General features: G+C 45.5%; 1 long non-coding RNA gene across 1 annotated transcript; it reads left to right on the top strand.

Moving 5' to 3' along the window:
* The first annotated feature begins 668 nt into the window (after positions 1–668).
* On the top strand, positions 669–18632 carry LOC145652366 (uncharacterized). Its single transcript, XR_014118547.1, has 3 exons — positions 669–855; positions 3815–3963; positions 18500–18632. It is a non-coding gene; the product is annotated as an uncharacterized LOC145652366 (long non-coding RNA).
* Positions 18633–19257: the final 625 nt, after the last annotated feature.

Genomic DNA, 19257 nt, shown 5'->3' with positions numbered 1-19257 from the left:
AACTCACCAGCTACATTAGGCCAGTGTCGAACCATCTCTCTCTCTCTGTTTCTCGTGTGCCTTCCACTCAGAGGTCCTCAGTTTCCCTTGTGTGTGTGAGGTTTTTGTTTTTTTTTACGCCCCTACACAACCCTGGTTGCAGACCCTCATGCCTCACTCCTGACTGAGAGATGTCACAGCCAGAAATCTGAAGCAGGAGTAAGAATGAACTCATCACGCAAATGCCTGGAGCGTCTCGATAATGCACGATAATGCTGAATGATTTCCAGAAGGCCATTACACAGCATCCAGGGGAGGTGTGTTGACATTATCATATTGATTGAGGTCCAACTTTTCCTGCTCACATACTTACTTCATCCGCGCATCTCAGAATACCAGCAAATAAGACATAAATAATAATAATTCCGCTTCTTATATTGCTACCATTGTTATTGCCATCAACACCATTATTATTATTATTATTATTATTATTGCTGCTATTAATAATAATAACAATAATAATGACAATAATGTTAATAACAATATTAATAATAAGAAGAGCTTGCCAGCTCCTGAACTGTGGAGATTCATGGATATGTGCTGACATAGCAGGAAGCAGGATGTGGTCGTTTCCTGGTTGGCTGGTCTGATGTGCTACACTGCCTCGCAGGGTTTCTCGGTCTGGACACCCCACACCTCCTCTACAGCTCGTCCTTGGAGTACTGCAGTGGGCCGATGGGCACCGAACGTAACCAGAGCTAGAGTTTTCATTCCTGTTGCTTTTATCCATGTTTTCTTTTTCTCCAAGACTAGTGTCTCCCTCAGACGTCTCACCATGGTGGCCATGGGCCATGGCAAGGCACTTCCTTTTGCATGGTAAGGCACTTCCTTTTGTTGTTTCATGTCTGCCTCGCCTTCAGCTGGTTTCACAGGAGTGTTGACATTTTAGGACTGTACATTAGCAGTCTGTACAGTAGCTGTCTGAACATTAGAAGTCTGTACATTAGCAGGCTGTATTTTAGCAGTCTGTACAGTAGCTGTCTGAACATTAGAAGTCTGTACATTAGCAGTCTGTATTTTAACAGTCTGTATAGTAGCTGTCTGCCAGGCTGTCACTAGAGACCTTTGACCCTCCTCATTTCAAAACATTTCAGGGGCTCTGGTATAAGCAGGGTGGCACATGTTTATTAAATGTAAATTGTGATCCATTATTGGACATAATCTCTTTTTGGAAATCCGCTGTCATCACAAATATTCTGCAAGGCAAGGCAAGTTTATTTGAACTGCATCACCTCAACTGCCGTGGCTGAGGTTGTGGTTATAGGAATAACTACCAACCCCTTGAAATAGCTAATCATACATGCTAAGAAGTATTGACATATTGTTTGCTGTTCTTAGCAAAGTCAAATCCACTACACTGCCTGGTGTTTAGAGCAATTCCAGCAGAGCCCTGGCGGTTCTGACTTCCAGCCTGACAAGCGTGCCATGGCGCTGAACTATTCTCTCAACGTTGCTGTCAAGCTCCAGCCATCGCACACAGCTACGAACGAAGGACTTCATTTTGCAAGTGCAGGGGTGTCCTCAGCGTAGGTCCTTCAACAGTCTGTCTATGTGTGCTGGCAGCGTAATGACTCCGTGCTCCTGCAGAAGACATCCATGTCCCACACTCAGTCCTGCCCTATGGCAGAAGAAGAGCTCCACAGCTCCATCGTGCAGATCATTTGGCCATCTGTTAAAGTGAAGCAGCATAATGCATCTTGCAGAACTGGGTTTTTAAGGGCGCTACCCAACGTCTGCAGAGTGCACTGGCAACCACTTCACCAGTGACAAGCAGAAGATACTGCCGTCCTACTGCCGTTCTCTGTATTCAGCAGTGAGGAGAGGGTGTCAGCATTTGCACAGGCTTATGATATGATCTTATAGTCTTGTAACGCCTGAGCGTGAGTGCCCACCTCTGCATTCTCTGAGGAGGAATTGCTGAACTGTGTTTTGTTCTATAATGGCCAGGAGGGATTTTTTTTCCTGGTCGCTGATAAAAGTCAGTTTGCATCCATACTTGGATATTTATAGACTTTCCCAACTCTGAAGTTGTGCGTGACTGTGTCAGCTCTCTGCCACATGCCGCAAGCCTTCCTTCACTGTGATGTGGGAGATAGATGCTCCTTGTGTGCGCAGGTCCCAAGCAAGTTCCGCTAGCTTCTGTGACTTGTCGTGCACAACTGCTGAGTACAGCAAAAGCAGGTGCAGCACATTCTGGAACGCGCCCTCACCCTCAGCATTCTGGAAGTCTACCTCACCCTCAGAATTCTGGAATGCATTCTTCTAACCCTCAACATTCTGGAACGCTACCTCACCCTCAGCATTCTGGAACGCATTCTCACCCTCAAGGAGTCCCTGTCACAGATCCTCTTTCTTAAGGGATAGGAGCAACAGCTATGGTCGTGCCTTTTAAGACATGCCCATAAGAACTCGAGGAGCCTAAGAAGGAGTATAGCTCAGTTACCCAGGAGGCTCTGGGTGCACTCACAACCACTGCAACTGGGGTCGTGGCAGAGTAGAAGCCCTCTCTGTCTAACAGGTCCTGTGGGGACATGCCTCAATTCACCCTCACTCTTTACACTGCCAAATAACTCAGCACTTCCTCTCATTCCTGCTGTGACCAAAACGTCATTCTGAAAGCAGGTGGCATGCTCAAGGCTTTAGGGTCCTTCCTCTGCACATCCAAAGAGGCACAGAAGAAAGAGGAGGATAAAAGAGTATGAGTACATGACCCTCTAATGCTGTGAACACAAGTCCAGAGTCTGGCAGGGGGTAATCTCCTTCCTCAGCTCTCTGATCTACTGTCACCTCTGTCCTGGGTTCTGTCACTGCGGGTGCAGCCTGTCTTTCTTTGAGAACATGCCCAAAATGTCCGGGCTCTCTCTCTCTGTCTGTCTCTCTCTCTCTCTCTCTCTCTGTAGCTTCAGATTCTCTGCCTTTAAAGTGCTCAGCACACCTCTGTACCACTGTTCAAAGTTTAGAAGACAGCTGGTGAAACAGAAAGTGTTTGCCCATTTCAGTTTAAATGAATTAACTTTGGGCTATATTTGCTCTGAAAAGCTGGATCTAATATTTCAGACACAAGATTTATGGAACTGTTGCTCAAGTTAACAGATTTCTTTTTAAGGAAAGTGATTCCATAAAACAGCTTATGGTTTCTGTTAAACGAGGCCACCACATTTGTCAAAGGAAATGGGTCTGTGAAGAGCATCGTCATGGCAGCCACTAATCCCCATTAGCATGAGGGGGAATCCACCACAAGAGGGAATTAACAAAAACTCTATAATGAAGTGCAAAATACGGAGAGAGAGAGATAGAGGGAGCGAGAGAGAGAGAGAGAGAGAGAGAGAGAGAAAGCTCAGGAGACAGCTGGTGAAACTGAGATGATGTTTCCCTAATTCTGATGAAAATGAATCCCCAGCTCCATCCTAACACTTCCTCATTTCCGCATGTGCCTGCCGACAGCCCTGCTGTTCACCGGCAGCTCGAGTTTCTCATTCCAGAACATTCTCCACCGGCGCTGCGTAGCCTCCACCGTGCGGGCGACACAGCCTCGTTCTCTCGTACTCTCGTTCTGCGTCTTTGATCACGTTAAAGGACAACCTGGAGCCCCAGGGCACTCCCCTCTCCCTTCTCCTCCCCTCCTCCCCTCCTCCTCTCTCCTCCCCTCCTTCCTCTGAGTGCCTTTTTGGATTTCACTTGACACTGCAATCTCATGCACACTTATGTGAAAAACATAAGGTCCTTTTCCCCCAGCGCATAAACCCCTTGAACTGCTTCCACTCTTAATCCACAGACGAGCCGGTTCCTCGGCACTCGATCCGATGCCGCGTCGGCGCTGCAGCTGGGAGAAGCCTGTCCACGGCGCCCCCCCCCATTCTTCATCCGTGCGCGCAGGTGGCCGAGCCGGGAGTTGCCTGGAGAACTGTGGGAGATCACATCACAGTTGAGCCATGTGCAGAATCACAAACATTCACCAGAATGCAGTCACAGTGGCTGAATGTTTTATTCTTAAAAAAGCAAACGCAGATCTTCAAAAGTGCAACACAAGGCCCAAGTTTTCACCAGTGTCATACCAGGGCACAGAGCTGGGCTGTTTGCATGGCAGGTTTGCAGGTTTAGCACTCCAGAATTGGTATGCAAATGGAAGGCAAGTCTCCCTCCTCTAGATCATTTTAACAGACACTTCGAGTCCCAAGGCCCAGTGCCTTTTTGGACGTCACGTTGACGCTGTGATCTCACAGTCTCTGGAACATAAGGTCTCCCTCCTCTAGGGGAGAAGGCTGTCTGCAGCAGAAGATGCTGGTGGTGTTGAAATATTTGATATTTATTTAGATCTGTGACAAAATCTGTGACTTCAAATGTGCAAATATTGTGTGCATTGGGCAGGGGTGTGTTGACATACAGCAGAAAAAAATATTTCAGGCAAATGCTGTTTAAATATGAATACTGTAGGCTACAGTTGTGCTTAATAATGTAATTCCATAAACAGCTTATGGCCTAATGGTTTCTGTTAAACACAGCCAGCCCAGGAGAAGAGAGAAGCATTGATCCCAAAGCGTGTGTGTGTGTGTGTGTGTGTGTGTGTGTGTGTGTGTGTGTGTGTGTGTGTGTGTGTGTGTGTGTGTGTGTGTGTGTGTGTGTGTATGAGAGAGAGAGATGGGGGAGTCCACCACACTCCTGGGAATTTACAGCAAACTCCATAATAAAGTGTAAAACCATCCAGCCATCCAGCATCCGCCAGTCACAGATGTTCTCTTGGTAAATGAACAAATATGAATGATGGTCATGACAGAGAATGCTTTAAATGATACTGAATCATCTACACTCACTCTATCCAAATGACAAACGGCCGTGTAATTTGCAGACAATGGATGCTTAAACCGTGGAGAATGTTTCACGACAAGCTCAGAAGGTCCTAACAAGCAGACAGGGAAGAGAATGGTTCCAAACAAGAACGGAACCAAAACAGCTGCGGTGCATAACGCACACCAGAGAGGATCAACACTTTGAGACGTACTCTGGCATGCCGGCGAGGGAAATGGCAGTCATATTTCACTCGAAGAGCTATATTCTATTTCCCGCTGAGTGAGTCGCTACCCGGCTCTCTGTTTCTCTGCATGTCGGGAGGCCACGCCATCAGTACAAAGGGCTTCTCTACCTGTGGCAACTTGCCTCGCTGCCTACGGCTCAAATTAAGGCCATTGTTGATTCATTGAATTTAGCGAGGAATTCACTTATCCTGAGCAGGCAGAGAGCAGAGTGACTCCAGGCATGCTGGGAGTGCGTGTGCACCTTTTATCCCTTGCTAGCTGTTCAGTACGCGCTGACTGTGCTAATGACAGCACGCCCCAGCTCCCAACGTGAAATGCGCACACGATAAAACTTGGTGACGCTTTTGTTCGTACTCGACCGTGTGTGTGTACGCTCTCTATCTGCGTTTTCACCTGACACCAGACATCCTACAAGCCTGAAGGGAAATTTAACAGGTCAGGCCTCCATGGCAGCCAGCCAAGGCAGATTCTGCTATCAGGCAGAAAGCAAACACATTAAAGGCATCTCAAGTGTGAAATTCGGTCGTAGCTCGCAAAAGCCCAAATAAGTGGTAATTACTTAACTGCACACTGTGCAACCAATAAAAGGAGATTGGATTGGGTTACCATGCGACAGGGGAGAGCGAGAGTATGTGTATGAGGAGAGAGAGAGAGAGAGAGAGAGAGAGAGAGAGAGAGAGAGAGAGAGAGAGAGAGAGAGAGAGAGAGAGAGAGAGTGTGTGTATGTGTATGAGAGAGAGAGAGAGTGTATGTGTATGAGAAGAGAGAGAGAGAGAGAGAGATAGAGAGAGAGAGTGTATGTGTATGAGAAGAGAGAGCGAGAGAGAGTGTATGTGTATGAGAAGAGAGAGAGAGAGAGAGAGAGAGAGTGTATGTGTATGAGAAGAGAAGAGAGAGCGAGAGAGAGTGTATGTGTATGAGAAGAGAGAGAGAGAGAGAGAGAGAGAGAGAGAGAGAGAGAGAGTGTGTATGTGTATGAGAGAGAGAGAGAGTGTGTATGTGTATGAGAGAGAGAGAGAGAGTGTATGTGTATGAGAGAGAGAGAGAGAGAGTGTATGTGTGAGAAGAGAGAGCGAGCGAGAGAGAGAGAGAGAGAGTGTATGTGTATGAGAGAGAGAGTGAGTGTGTGTATGTGTATGAGAGAGAGAGAGAGAGTGTATGTGTATGAGAGAGAGAGAGAGAGAGAGTGTATGTGTATGAGAAGAGAGAGCGAGAGAGAGAGAGAGAGCGAGAGAGAGAGAGAGAGAGTGTGTATGTGTATGAGAGAGAGAGTGAGTGTGTGTATGTGTATGAGAGAGAGAGAGAGAGTGTGTGTATGAGAGAGAGAGAGAGTGTATGTGTATGAGAGAGAGAGAGAGTGTATGTGTATGAGAGAGAGAGAGAGAGAGTGTATGTGTATGAGAGAGAGAGAGAGAGAGTGTATGTGTATGAGAGAGAGAGTGAGTGTGTGTATGTGTATGAGAGAGAGAGAGAGAGAGTGTATGTGTATGAGAAGAGAGAGCGAGAGAGAGAGAGAGAGAGAGTGTATGTGTATGAGAGAGAGAGTGAGTGTGTGTATGTGTATGAGAGAGAGAGAGAGAGAGAGAGAGAGTGTATGTGTATGAGAGAGAGAGAGAGAGTGTATGTGTATGAGAGAGAGAGTGAGTGTGTGTATGTGTATGAGAGAGAGAGAGAGAGAGAGAGTGTATGTGTATGAGAAGAGAGAGAGAGAGAGAGAGAGAGAGTGTATGTGTATGAGAGAGAGAGAGAGAGAGTGTATTTGTATGAGAGAGAGAGAGAGAGAGAGAGAGTGTATGTGTATGAGAAGAGAGAGAGAGAGAGAGAGAGTGTGTATGTGTATGAGAGAGAGAGAGAGAGAGAGAGAGAGAGAGAGAGTGTATGTGTATGAGTGAGAGAGAGAGAGAGAGTGTATGTGTATGAGAGAGAGAGAGAGAGAGAGAGAGAGAGAGTGTATGTGTATGGGAGGAAATCGAGTCTTCTTCTACAGTCTGAGTCAGTCTTTGGTAAACAACTCAGTGACAGATGACACAAAAATGCTTTTTATGAAACATGCTGCAAAGGGATTTTAACAAGCACCTTGTTTTTATTATTTTTAATCAGTAGATACCCGTAGCAACATCATTAGCCCGAACAGAGTCCAGTGCTGTATGTATTACAATCTAGCGTTTCATAGGTCTCTCAGTACCTCAAAGACACGGTATTACACGTGCGTTATCAGAGCAACACTCTCGGGGCTCTAATTAAACAGTCAGCTGAGAGGATCAGACGAGAGGATGAGGAAAAACAAACGACAGGAAAGAGAGAGAATAGTGAAGGCAGAGAATGAGAGAAGGCAAGGTGACAGGGGAAAACCGCAATGTGAGCAGGAGGAAGAGAAAGCAGAAGAGAGAGAGAGAGAGAGAGAGATGAGGACGACAGGAAAGGCCGCAGGGGTGAGGCGCTGAGCTGGCCACAGGACGGAGGCATGTCCAGGCTAGCAGCAAGGTCAGCTGGGAGAGAATGCAAAGCGCTGTTCCAGCAGAAATATTGGGTCTTTGTTTGTTCAGTCAGGCAGAGCCTGCGATTAAGCTGTCGGGGCAGGGGAGGGGTGCAGGGCCACTATCGATCCAGCTCCCATAATTCATCACGGAAGGAGTCTGATGTGACGGCCAGGAGAGGGCGCCTGGAGAGAGCGCAACACTGCCCGGAGCCTGCCAACACTCCGTCATTTCACCGCCTTCGCTATCCCACGCATCCCCATGGAGTGTGTGAACCAGAGGGAATGTCAGGGTTATGTTGCTTTTGAAATATGCACACCATAATGATATTACGTGTTACAGTCTATTGGACTATTCTCCTGTGGTCCTCCTGACACTCCGTAGACGTACTGTGGCGCTTAGTGCTGTGAGGTTCACACGGAAATATAATAATGTAACCACAGAAGAATACAAACTGAAGAAAGCATGTAGGCAAAAGACCTTTCCAGGAAGACGCACTCATGAGTTCTGACTTTCGCTTTGGCTGGCCGTGCTGGTCGTGAACTTCTAAAAACCTTATTCGCACACCAGGGACACATTAACAACCCAGAGTTGTTATAAAGTGGACAAACTATGTAAAGACTGATGTAGACAAACATTAAACAGACAATGTGCTTGCCTATACCACCTTAAAGAGCTGCCAGTGAATTGCGGCTTTGGGAGGGAGAGCTCATTGTGCAGTGGTCTCACTCTCCTCTGTCTCAGAGAGCAGTGTGCGACGTTTAATGATCTCATGCTGAGTCTCACCCAGAGGAAATGACCTGCTCTGAGTCAGGTAAGGAGCTTTCATGCTGTATTAACTACAGCAAAGGGAGCACACACACACACACACTCACACACTCTCTCACACACACACACACACACACACACACACACACACACACACACACACACAGTATTAATGCAGTATGATAAGGTCACACAGAAAACTGAGCCAAACTGAGACAGAGAGAGACATAGACAGAGACAGAGAGATGGTGAGAAACAGCAAGAGGGAGAGCGACACAGAGAGAGATTACTGTTTAATAATTACACTTCTCTTCAAGTTCTTTATCATAACAGAATTCTTCATTTCCATAATTGCAAAGGTTGTAATGTTGTGTAATGTTCATGTTGCAATACTGCTTTGGCAATACTGTTATTGCATATGGTCATGCCAATAAAGCTTACTGAACTGAAAAAAAACAACAACTGAGAGACAGAGAGAGAGAGCCAGAGAGAGCCAGAGAGAGAGACATTTATGTGCTCAGGTAAATGTGCTGTTTCAGGCACTGAAGGATCGTTGTGAGGTGAAAACCAGTGCCACATGTCTCATTCCATAATCGCGAATATAGGACACCCACGTTAGGCTCTGGTCCATGCTCCCATCAGCCCCTGGGGCGTCCATGCTCCTATCAGCCCCTGGGCCTCTCTTGGGGAATGTCTTTAAGGAGCACAGGCCTTGCTTCCAGCTCGCACTGCAACTCACGCTGCAGATAAAGCGGAGTTGAGCCTGACCAATAACGTGGGAGGCACGGGATTTCCCCTCAGCGCCTTTGTCCGTGATTGGTTCACTCAGCTCCTCTTACATCTTGATTTGATATATGGCAGCCAGCAGTCCACAGCGTTAGCAAGAGAAACTTGTTACATCTTCTTTATGGAACAAGCAGTATATCTATTTCAGCCCTGAATTTTCCCTCCTTCTCTCTCTCTCCCCCCAAGCATTTTACTCTCAGCATCAAGCACGAATATGCTGTTTTATGGCCGGTACCTGGCCTTTACAAATCTGTCCATGTGCTTTTACGACGTCAGTGGAGATCGGTGGACTGAGGTCATGGAGGGCACACTTTACACTGTACAATGCGAGGCCAGTGGTTAAGAATGAGAGGCTTTATGTGCAGTCGAGGACCCTGCTTGACAAATTCCTGCTTGATCTGTTGTGACTCAGGAACCCTAATCAGTAAGAAACAGTAAGAAGTTTCTTAACCCGGATGATAGTGATTCTAAATGATGATTATTAACAACACATAGCCAAGAAATGTAATGAAGTATAAACAACTATAGATCAGATCCTTTTGTTTAATAAGAGAACACCGAAACCCAGGGCTTAGCTCAGATTCATATCTCACGATTTGATGAAATGCCAGAAGTCAATATGCATTTTAAAATACATGCTATATATTAATATAGTTAGCTTCCAATATTAACTTTCTGTCATATTAAAAGTTTTTTAATAACCATTCGTGACTGATCTGTGATCAGTCCAACAGTGAAGATAGAAATATAGAAATATATAGAAATATAGAAATATATATGAAAAACATCAAATTGCTGTTCTGTTAGTACTATTATTACCACAATGGATCACTGCGCTGGTCTGTTAGTACTATTATTACCACACTGGATCACTGTGCTGATCTGTTAGTACTATTATTACCACACTAGATCATTGCGCTGTTCTGTTAGTACTATTATTACCACACTGGATCACTGTGCTGGTCTGTTAGTACTATTATTACCACACTGCATCACTGCATCACTGTGCTTGTCTGTTAGTATTATTATTACCACACTGGATCACTGCGCTGGTCTGTTAGCACTATTATTACCACACTGGATCACTGTGCTGTTCTGTTAGTATTATTATTACCACACTGGATCACTGCACTTGTCTGTTAGTATTATTATTACCACACTGGATCACTGTGCTGTTCTGTTAGTACTATTATTACCACACTGGATCACTGTGCTGGTCTGTTAGTACTATTATTACCACACTGGATCACTGCGCTGTTCTGTTAGTACTATTATTACCACACTGGATCACTGTGCTGGTCTGTTAGTACTATTATTACCACACTGGATCACTGCGCTGGTCTGTTAGCACTATTATTACCACACTGGATCACTGTGCTGTTCTGTTAGTACTATTATTACCACACTGGATCACTGCACTTGTCTGTTAGTATTATTATTACCACACTGGATCACTGTGCTGTTCTGTTAGTACTATTATTACCACACTGGATCACTGCGCTTGTCTGTTAGTATTATTATTACCACACTGGATCACTGTGCTGGTCTGTTAGTACTATTATTACCACACTGGATCACTGCGCTTGTCTGTTAGTATTATTATTACCACACTGGATCACTGTGCTGTTCTGTTAGTACTATTATTACCACACTGGATCACTGCGCTTGTCTGTTAGTATTATTATTACCACACTGGATCACTGTGCTGGTCTGTTAGTACTATTATTACCACACTGGATCACTGCGCTTGTCTGTTAGTATTATTATTACCACACTGGATCACTGTGCTGGTCTGTTAGGATGAGGAGAAGAGCAGGAGGAGGGGGAGAGAAAGAGAGGGGGAGTAGGGGAGAGGAACAGGGGGTGGAGGAAGGGGGAGGAGTGGAGGAGTGTAGGAGCTAAAGGCCACTGCTTTAATCACGTCCTGCCCATCGACCTTAAATGTCAAACCATTTGCATCCAGAACAGAGTGCAGTGGCATTCAGTGGGCATTAGCCTCCACTGGCCCATCACTCACACGAGCACCCACATCTCTAGAGCAACCACACGCTGCAACAAACAATACAATAACATGTCGCAAAAGTTTAGTTTTAAAGCATATATATATATATATATATACACACACACACACACACACACACACACACACACACACACACACACACACACACACACACACACACACACACACACACACACACACACAGGCTTTCAGGGGTTCTATATTTCTAGTGTGTAGCCCAGCTGCAGACACGTGGCGGTCAGTCATGGCTACGCCATCTACTGTCCACCTGCTCTGTGGTCTCCTCTGACTTCAGACAGCATGTACCAGATATGAATGCAGCAGTGAGAACTATTGCAACCACCTGCACTATGGTGGTCATGCTTGGGACCTTAGCCTACAAAACACACGCCATGGGGCACCTTTCAAAAACACAACTTGGAGAGAAGTCAGCAAACGGAGCTCCAGAAAGACATAAAGCTCAGATATAGAGCCTGAATATGGAAGAGATACTACAGGTGGCCCATAACTGAGGCCCTGGAGTCTCCTAAACAGGTTAACAGCACTGACAGTCAGACTGCAGAGACACACGAAAGAAGCAGCAGCCAAAAGAGTGAAAGCCCTCTTTACCAAAGAGCCCCACAATGACCTCACAGTTACGATGCAACAGGGCCCCGACTGAACTGAGAATGAAGCATCACACAACACCAGTGCTTCAAATACAGGACAGCAAGACACTGCCATCTCCCAGAGCAGGAACCTGTCAGCATTACAACAGCAGATGTCCAAGAGCGGGTGGCACCATCCAAACCCAGTGGCTAAAAAGACTAACAGCTCACCGTACCTGCCTAGCAGAACAAATGAACCAGCTGCTAAGTACCGACTCCCATCTGGGCTGGCTGACAGAAGGCAGGGACAGTACTGGTCACAAAGGACCCCAACAAGGACCAATTAGGGACCGATAACCTCTCTGTCCACAACAAGGAAGCGCCTGTCAGGATTCTAGCCACCAGTTTGAGTGAGCACATGTTTGGTTAGCAGAGTACTGCTCAGACAGAGATTGGGAACAACGCCAGAGGCTCAAAGCTCCAACTACTGACTGATGGAGCCATCCACCATCTATCCACCTAAGCGCTGCCTGGATCAACTATAAGCAAACATATGATTGAGAGACTAGCCCTGTATAAATTCAATAAAACCATGAAAGCCTCCATCCATACCTCAACGTAACACTAGTGAAAAAGGGTTTCAAAGATAACCCACACCAACCAGCACATACAAGTGGCAGGGATTACACAGAGACACACGAGCCGAGCACCCTGCAGTGGGAGGAACCACAGATATAGGGTGTAAAACAAGGCTGGGATCCTGTGGGACCTCCAGAACCAGATGGGTAAACAGACAGTGGAGAAGCAACCAGACACAGTGAGAGTAGGTAAGATGCAGGAAACAGAGGCAGACGAGACTGTCCAGAGTGACAGAAACAAAGGAAGGAAGTTGTACAGTTAGACAAACAACAGCACTGACAAACGAAAGAGAACACATACTCTCACACTCACACACACACAGACACACACACACACACACACACACACTCTCACACACACACACACACACACTCACACACACACACACACGCACACGCACACACACATACACACGCACACACACACACGCACATACACACACATACTGAGTATATAGCATGGTACACAGAGATTTCAGGAAAAAATATAGCATTTTGGACAAAGCATCTTTATCAGCTGTGCAATCAACATGCTCCACACACTCCAGTGCGAAACCAGTTCAGAAGTTCACATTCAAACTACAGATGCTTAAAGCATACCAACAACTAGCAATGCTAATGGATACATCATCGACGTTATGTCTACTGTTGATGAAGTATCTCGCCACTAGAAATGAGAAATTCTTCATTTTATTGTCTCAAACATACTTAACAAATCCATCATGTTTTTTAAAAACATTAATAAGAGTTTTAAAGAAGTGTTCCAGCTGGTACTGTGCACTCCTATTACACCCTGCACTATAGCAGCCCTGCCTTTGTAGTGCTGCACCCACCTCCACCTTACCACCTCCACCACCACATTACCACCTCCACCTCCACCTCCACCTCCTTTTTACCACCCCCACCTTGCTGTCTGCATGTACGTTCCTACGTAAACGGGTGCATACGACAGCAATTCCACCCTTGCTTTGGGGTTACCGAGGACGCCTGGAGATCAGCGTTGAGCATGGCCACGACCCCCAGGTGTTCAAAGGAGCTGACTGTACAGGTGTTCAGTGAACACACCTGTTCATAAATGACCAATCTGTGTACATCTCTGTACATCTGTGTACATGTCCCTGTTGACGCACACAGGGCTCGCCACTGCTGCCTGAATGCTGCATGGCAGCTGGTAACACAGGCCACTTTCAGACTGCTCTCACTCTACTGAGTCACTCTACAAACACGCCCTTAAATGCACACGCGATTACAGCCCCTAATGAGGCAAGCTCTTCATACGAGGACAGAGAGTCGCGGCTTCCCAATCACCACGACACCTCAATTAAAAGCGCACATGCTGCATTAATTCGAGAGATCAGGCTCTGTCCTCTGTGTGCGGCCCGGGGGGTTCTGGAGGCCCTCCGCAGTACCATTCAGGTCGGCTGTTATACCGGCACAAGGGGCCATTAGGATGAAGCCTGTGTTCTATTGCCACCCTGGGTCTCTTCATTCTCCCCCATTCCAGAGCCCAGAGGGCTGTCGATTTACCCAGACACCACTCATCTCCTATTGCCCACACTAATTACAGCTGTAATTGGAAAAGCCTTTCACTGCTGTGCTGGAGAGGTGTGCAGGCCGGGGTGGGAGCTTGAGTTGGGCGCAGCAGGTGGTGGAGTTTGAGTGTTTGACATGGCTGATAAATCAATCAGAGAGAGAGAGAGAGAGAGAAGGAGAGAGAGAAAGAAAGGACAATCGTAAGGACAGGCACGTCTTCCCTTTGCGTTACCAGTCGGTATCGATAGTAACGCTATTGTTTGTGTATCAGAATTAAAACAGTGCCTTTCCTTCCCTCTGCGATGTAGTCTTCTCCCTCCTCTCGTTCTTCCTCTCCAGCTGTTTCACGACAGTTCCTCTTTCTCTCCTAAGCCTTCCTGTTACACTTGTAGTCACGCTCTCACCACGAATCTCGTCCTCGGTTGGTCGTTGAGTTTGATAAGCAGACTGGCTGGTTGATCATTCTCAAAGGCTACTTAAGCGGTTTTTATTTACTTTTGTTTGTTGCTTTCTTTTATTGGGTAGCTACTTTGCTCCACCATCATTATAGTTCGTGTTAATTTGTTAGGATATTTTGTTATACTGTGGTGATTTTAGAAGACTCGATACGTCTGGTCATTAGTCAAATCCTATCGCTGTTTATTCAATTAACATACTGTAGTTATAACGCTTATGACTCATGAGTGATGTTCTCATTTTTGGTAGATAAGAAATAATCACGTTATCGAACTGGTGACTTTCATGAGTTGAGACTGAATTAATAATCATTAATAAATTAGTTCAAATAAATTAATTTTCTCTGTTAATCAGGGTGCCGCTCCAATTAATCTGATCAACTATTACAATTTCTTGAAGTGTTAAACCACTACAATGACATCTCTCTCAATTGCTTAATTGATAGCAAGCCTTTCCCAACCTAGAGTCCGTGCAGTTCAGGTGTGCTGTCGGACCTCTGCCCCCTTTCCCTGGCTGCTCCTCCACACAGCCACTTGTACTGCACCTGTCCAAGAGGAGGCGTTGGCCAGGAAACACCTGCTCCTTTACACCGTGTGCAGGTGCCACGTTAGGCCGCAGTGAAACAGTAAACACCTGTACAGCACCCGAGCGCCTTCACCCTGCCTTGCAGCTTCTTGCTGTGCTTCAGTTCCGCACATCGGGCCACATCTTCTCCCACAGCTCTTAATGGTGATAAAGCATTAAGATGCAGGCTAAAGTGTCAAATAGCTGCTGTCTGGGCTGGCTTCTGATGAAAGGCTGTCTGTTGTGTAAGATACAATAGCCCCAAGCCCCACATCCTTCCTTCTCTTCGCCACATGCACCCTGTCCATTTTGCTCTTCAGATGACAGCCTGGATTGGGAGCTGGCCTGTTCATCCTGTTTGCCAGACTGCGCTGATTTATTTCACAAGGTTCACACTGTGATGGATTTTTGCCCAGCCAAGGACAGAGAAACCAGCTGAACATCCTCAATCACAGAGAGGATGCCCTCTCTGCCACCGTGAGGCACAGTGATTCAGATGCACAGAGGCACCGTGACACAGGCAGACAGAGGCACAGTGACACATGCACTCAGAAACACATTGACATAGGCACACAGACACACAGGGCCCCATCTCCATCTGAGAAATCCTGACTCATCTCCATTTGAGAAATCCTGACTCAGCTACATCTGAAAAATCCTGACTCAGCTACGTCTGAAAAATCCTGACTCAGCTACGTCTGAAAAATCCTGACTCATGTCCATTTGAGAAATCCTGACTCAGCAACAGATGAGAAATCCTGACTCAGCTACATCGGAGAAATCTTGACTCAGCTACACCTGATAAATCCTGACTCAGCTAGATCTGCCTGGAACAGTTCAGTCTAGCAGCCCTGCAGGGATCAACCTCTAATATTCAGCAGTCTTGCGTTAGTGGGTTTCACTTCTCTGGTTGCTCTTCTGATGTGTGACTATTAAAGATGCAGAGAATGATCCTCACACATGCTACAGTACTGGTGACTACTGCCTGGGATGTTCTAGGAGCCATTATTCCTCTACTGAAGCCTTCACAGCCGACGTCACTTCTCCAGCAAGCCATCTGAGTGGAAAGTTCACTAAAAAGTGATGGGCTTCATCTGTTCATCTGACGTCGTGTGGCGACACACACAGCCCTGCTGTGACATGGAGCTGTGGGAGGTGTCCGTTCCACAGGGGGGCGCTATGCTAAAACTGGAGGAAACCACACCGGAGACACACCATATACATCTTCGATATGCAACCTTCTAACCACACAAATATGCAAACATGCAGACACGCGCAGTGGAGTGGTACAAGCGTGGAGTGAGTTTACAAAACAGTCCGGATAAATACCGAAGGATTCCGTGCGTATGGACAGATACACACCTCCACTTCTTAATCTACCTTTCATGTTTAATCCAGGAGCATCCAGGAAATGCTGTGTGTGATCTAATGCTCAGTCTAATCCTCAGGCCTTTCTGCCCTTTAGGCAGACCCAGTGTTTTCCCAGACTCACTCCATCACCTCCATCGTGTCAGCCCACCCGTACGGGGTGCCAAGAGCCAGGGTCGCGTCCATCACTGCGCTGCTGGGGTGGGCTATAAGGACCCTGGACACAGACAGTACGGGCGCGTGAGAGCTCTCGTGTCTCACCACTGTCTCAGTCAGTTTGCCTTCAACGGTAGTAGTTTAAACGTTCAGCCAAACGTGTTTAGACCAATGTAGGAACCGCATACACCAGAGCGTGATCATGTGATCTCTCCCTGTGCTCCCACTTACAGCAAGAAAAACATGTTCTCCACTTAACCCAACAGCCAAATGAGAAAGATGACTCACGAGTCAAACACCGTCAGACTAAAGCAGCCAAAGGAGGCATCAAACGCTCACAGAGGGTCTGCAGTATACATCACACACTATGGACTTCACTTCTGCCTCTGCATACATGTATGTCTCTTTGCCAGACTCATTGAGTTCTTATGCATTGTGTGCTGATGCAACCACTGGTAATATGATCGTCAGGGAAGAAAAGCCAGGACTCCTGGAACACAAAAAAAAAAAACACAAAAGAGAGCTACAGCCCAGTAACAGAGAAATCTCTCAAACCCACAACCACGGCAACATGAATATTTAAATGAGAGAAGACATCCACTGATCTGCCTTGAGCGGAGAGGAGGAGAACAACAAGAAAACCAACAAAAATAAAGAAATAAAGCAAAAAAGAAGAAAAAAAACAGATTGCGAGAACAAGAAAGTGATGAAGGTTTCACTTTAAAATTGGGGTAATTTATGTCCCAGGTCCTGTGAGGCGTGTAAAATCTCTCCCTTGGCTCCGTCTGTCTCGCCTCTACTCCCCGGAGAGGCTGCGCGGCAGAACCGGGAGATGAGTCAGAGCTAGTGATGAGAAGTGCCAGGGTGAGCTGTCAGGGCATCTCTGCATGGGTGCTGGTAGAATATTCACCACAGTTTGGTGAAGATTTGTAAATCTGACATGGCATCTGACTTCTCTTGTCAAAATTTCAAAAGTGCAGTTTAAACTCACCAACACACTAATCCTATTTGAAAAGTATCTAAACTGTATTACCTAAATTACCTCCACATTAGTCCCTCATTATATAACTACTAACAGTTTAACAAAACAGCCTCACCGCTAAATTGCTGCAGACAGTAGAAAATGTTGCAAAGGCAATCTATACTTCACTTTGGTAGACCTTATATAGATGTGTGGACAGTTCTCTGCTGCAGCTCTGGGGTGTAGTGATTAAATCTCTCAGAACAAAGTGAAAGAATTGCATTAGAGAGAGAGAGAGAGAGAGAGAGAGAGAGAGAGAGAAAAGTCTGACCACAAAATGAGATGTTCAAGCCTGCATTGGTTTCTCTCTCACACACCCCCACATGCCCCAGATGAATGCGGGATACCAGGATGCCATACGGTTCCTAGGCCTGTAACCTCTGTGCTTAAGGTTCAAACTGGAGTGTAATAATTACAGAGAGCTAAAAATGAACGCTGCTCCTGGTACTGAGGACCCTGGAGCAGGGTTCAGAGCTCAAAGGGCAATGTGTGTGTGATATTTATATATGTATGTATAAAAAATCACAATCATTAGTTCATTGGGGTAAATTCCAAATATAATATTCAAGGCATATGCCACGTTTAACACTTGTGTACAAAAGCACTATCGCAAGGAGTGTGTTACTGTACCAGTTTAAGTGAGCAGAGATACAAACCATAAGGGGGTTACTGGGGTATTTACTGAAAGATACTCTGAGTACACAGTGGCTTTTACATTTAATGCACAAACTAAAATTATATATATATATATATATATATATATATATATATATGCATGCTTGTTATAATTCCATTTTCATGGTTCATCAGACTTATATTGATTATAGATTAATTGCAGTCATTCATTTGGTTTTTTAATAAGTTAGTAGTCAGGGTGTGTTTTGAAGTTGGGTTTCAGGTGTTATGGATTATGCCTATTTAGTGTAATTGGTTAAAGGTTTACTTGGGTTAACAGGTTAAAAGGTTACTTCCAATAACAGGTAACAGTGGTTTCCTTCTTTAGATTTCATACTGTTAAATGTTAACCTCCTTTCACACTTCTCTTCTCAGGCTATCAACACACAGTGAAGTCCAAGATTAAAACTCAAATCTCCTCAACTCAGATCAACTCCTCGTCTGCTTCCATGAACACAACACCCTGTACAAGATCAATAAAGCAAAGGGAAAAAAGTCCTTTGTTCAGTTCTGTGTTATCCAGTATCTTTGGTTGATGTATCTTCCATGAATAATTCCATGAGCTCTACACCAGGCTCCATCCATCTACACATGTTCCATGTGTAGGAGAAAGGTTCCCTTTGTCTCCTCGGTTTTCCTTCAAAAATAAAAATATCTCTATTCAAGCAATATGAACCTTGACACCATGGCTGTTTAACAGAGGAGGCTGGTTGGAGGGATGGACCCACCCAATAAAAATCGCATTAGAGGTGAGCTTCTTTTATCCTGTCATTCATTGTCTCTGATTGTTTTTCTTCTGTTATTCATTCTGTGTTCACTAGTGGTTAATTTTCACACATTTACTTTAACAGCTCACTGCCTTTGTTCCAAAACAAGGCTTTTAATTCTCTCAGATTAATCTTAGTTTTAACTAAAAAGATTTTGACAAAATGTAATTGACTGCAATGCTGCACTCAGTACTCAGAAAGTAATAGACTCAGTCTCTACTCGAAGGATCACCATGAAAAGGTTATACATGTTTTAAAAATAGGACCACGTAAGGTAATCTATATATATGTATATATAGGTATATATAGATCACTGGAACAGAACCTCCACCTGGCACTCCACCTGACATCACCCGACGCCTTGAC

The sequence above is a fragment of the Electrophorus electricus genome, chromosome 19, assembly GCF_041902795.1.
Source record: "Electrophorus electricus isolate QZ-2024a chromosome 19, ASM4190279v1, whole genome shotgun sequence".
NCBI lineage: Eukaryota > Metazoa > Chordata > Actinopteri > Gymnotiformes > Gymnotidae > Electrophorus > Electrophorus electricus.
This window is presented reverse-complemented; position numbering and strand designations above follow the sequence as displayed.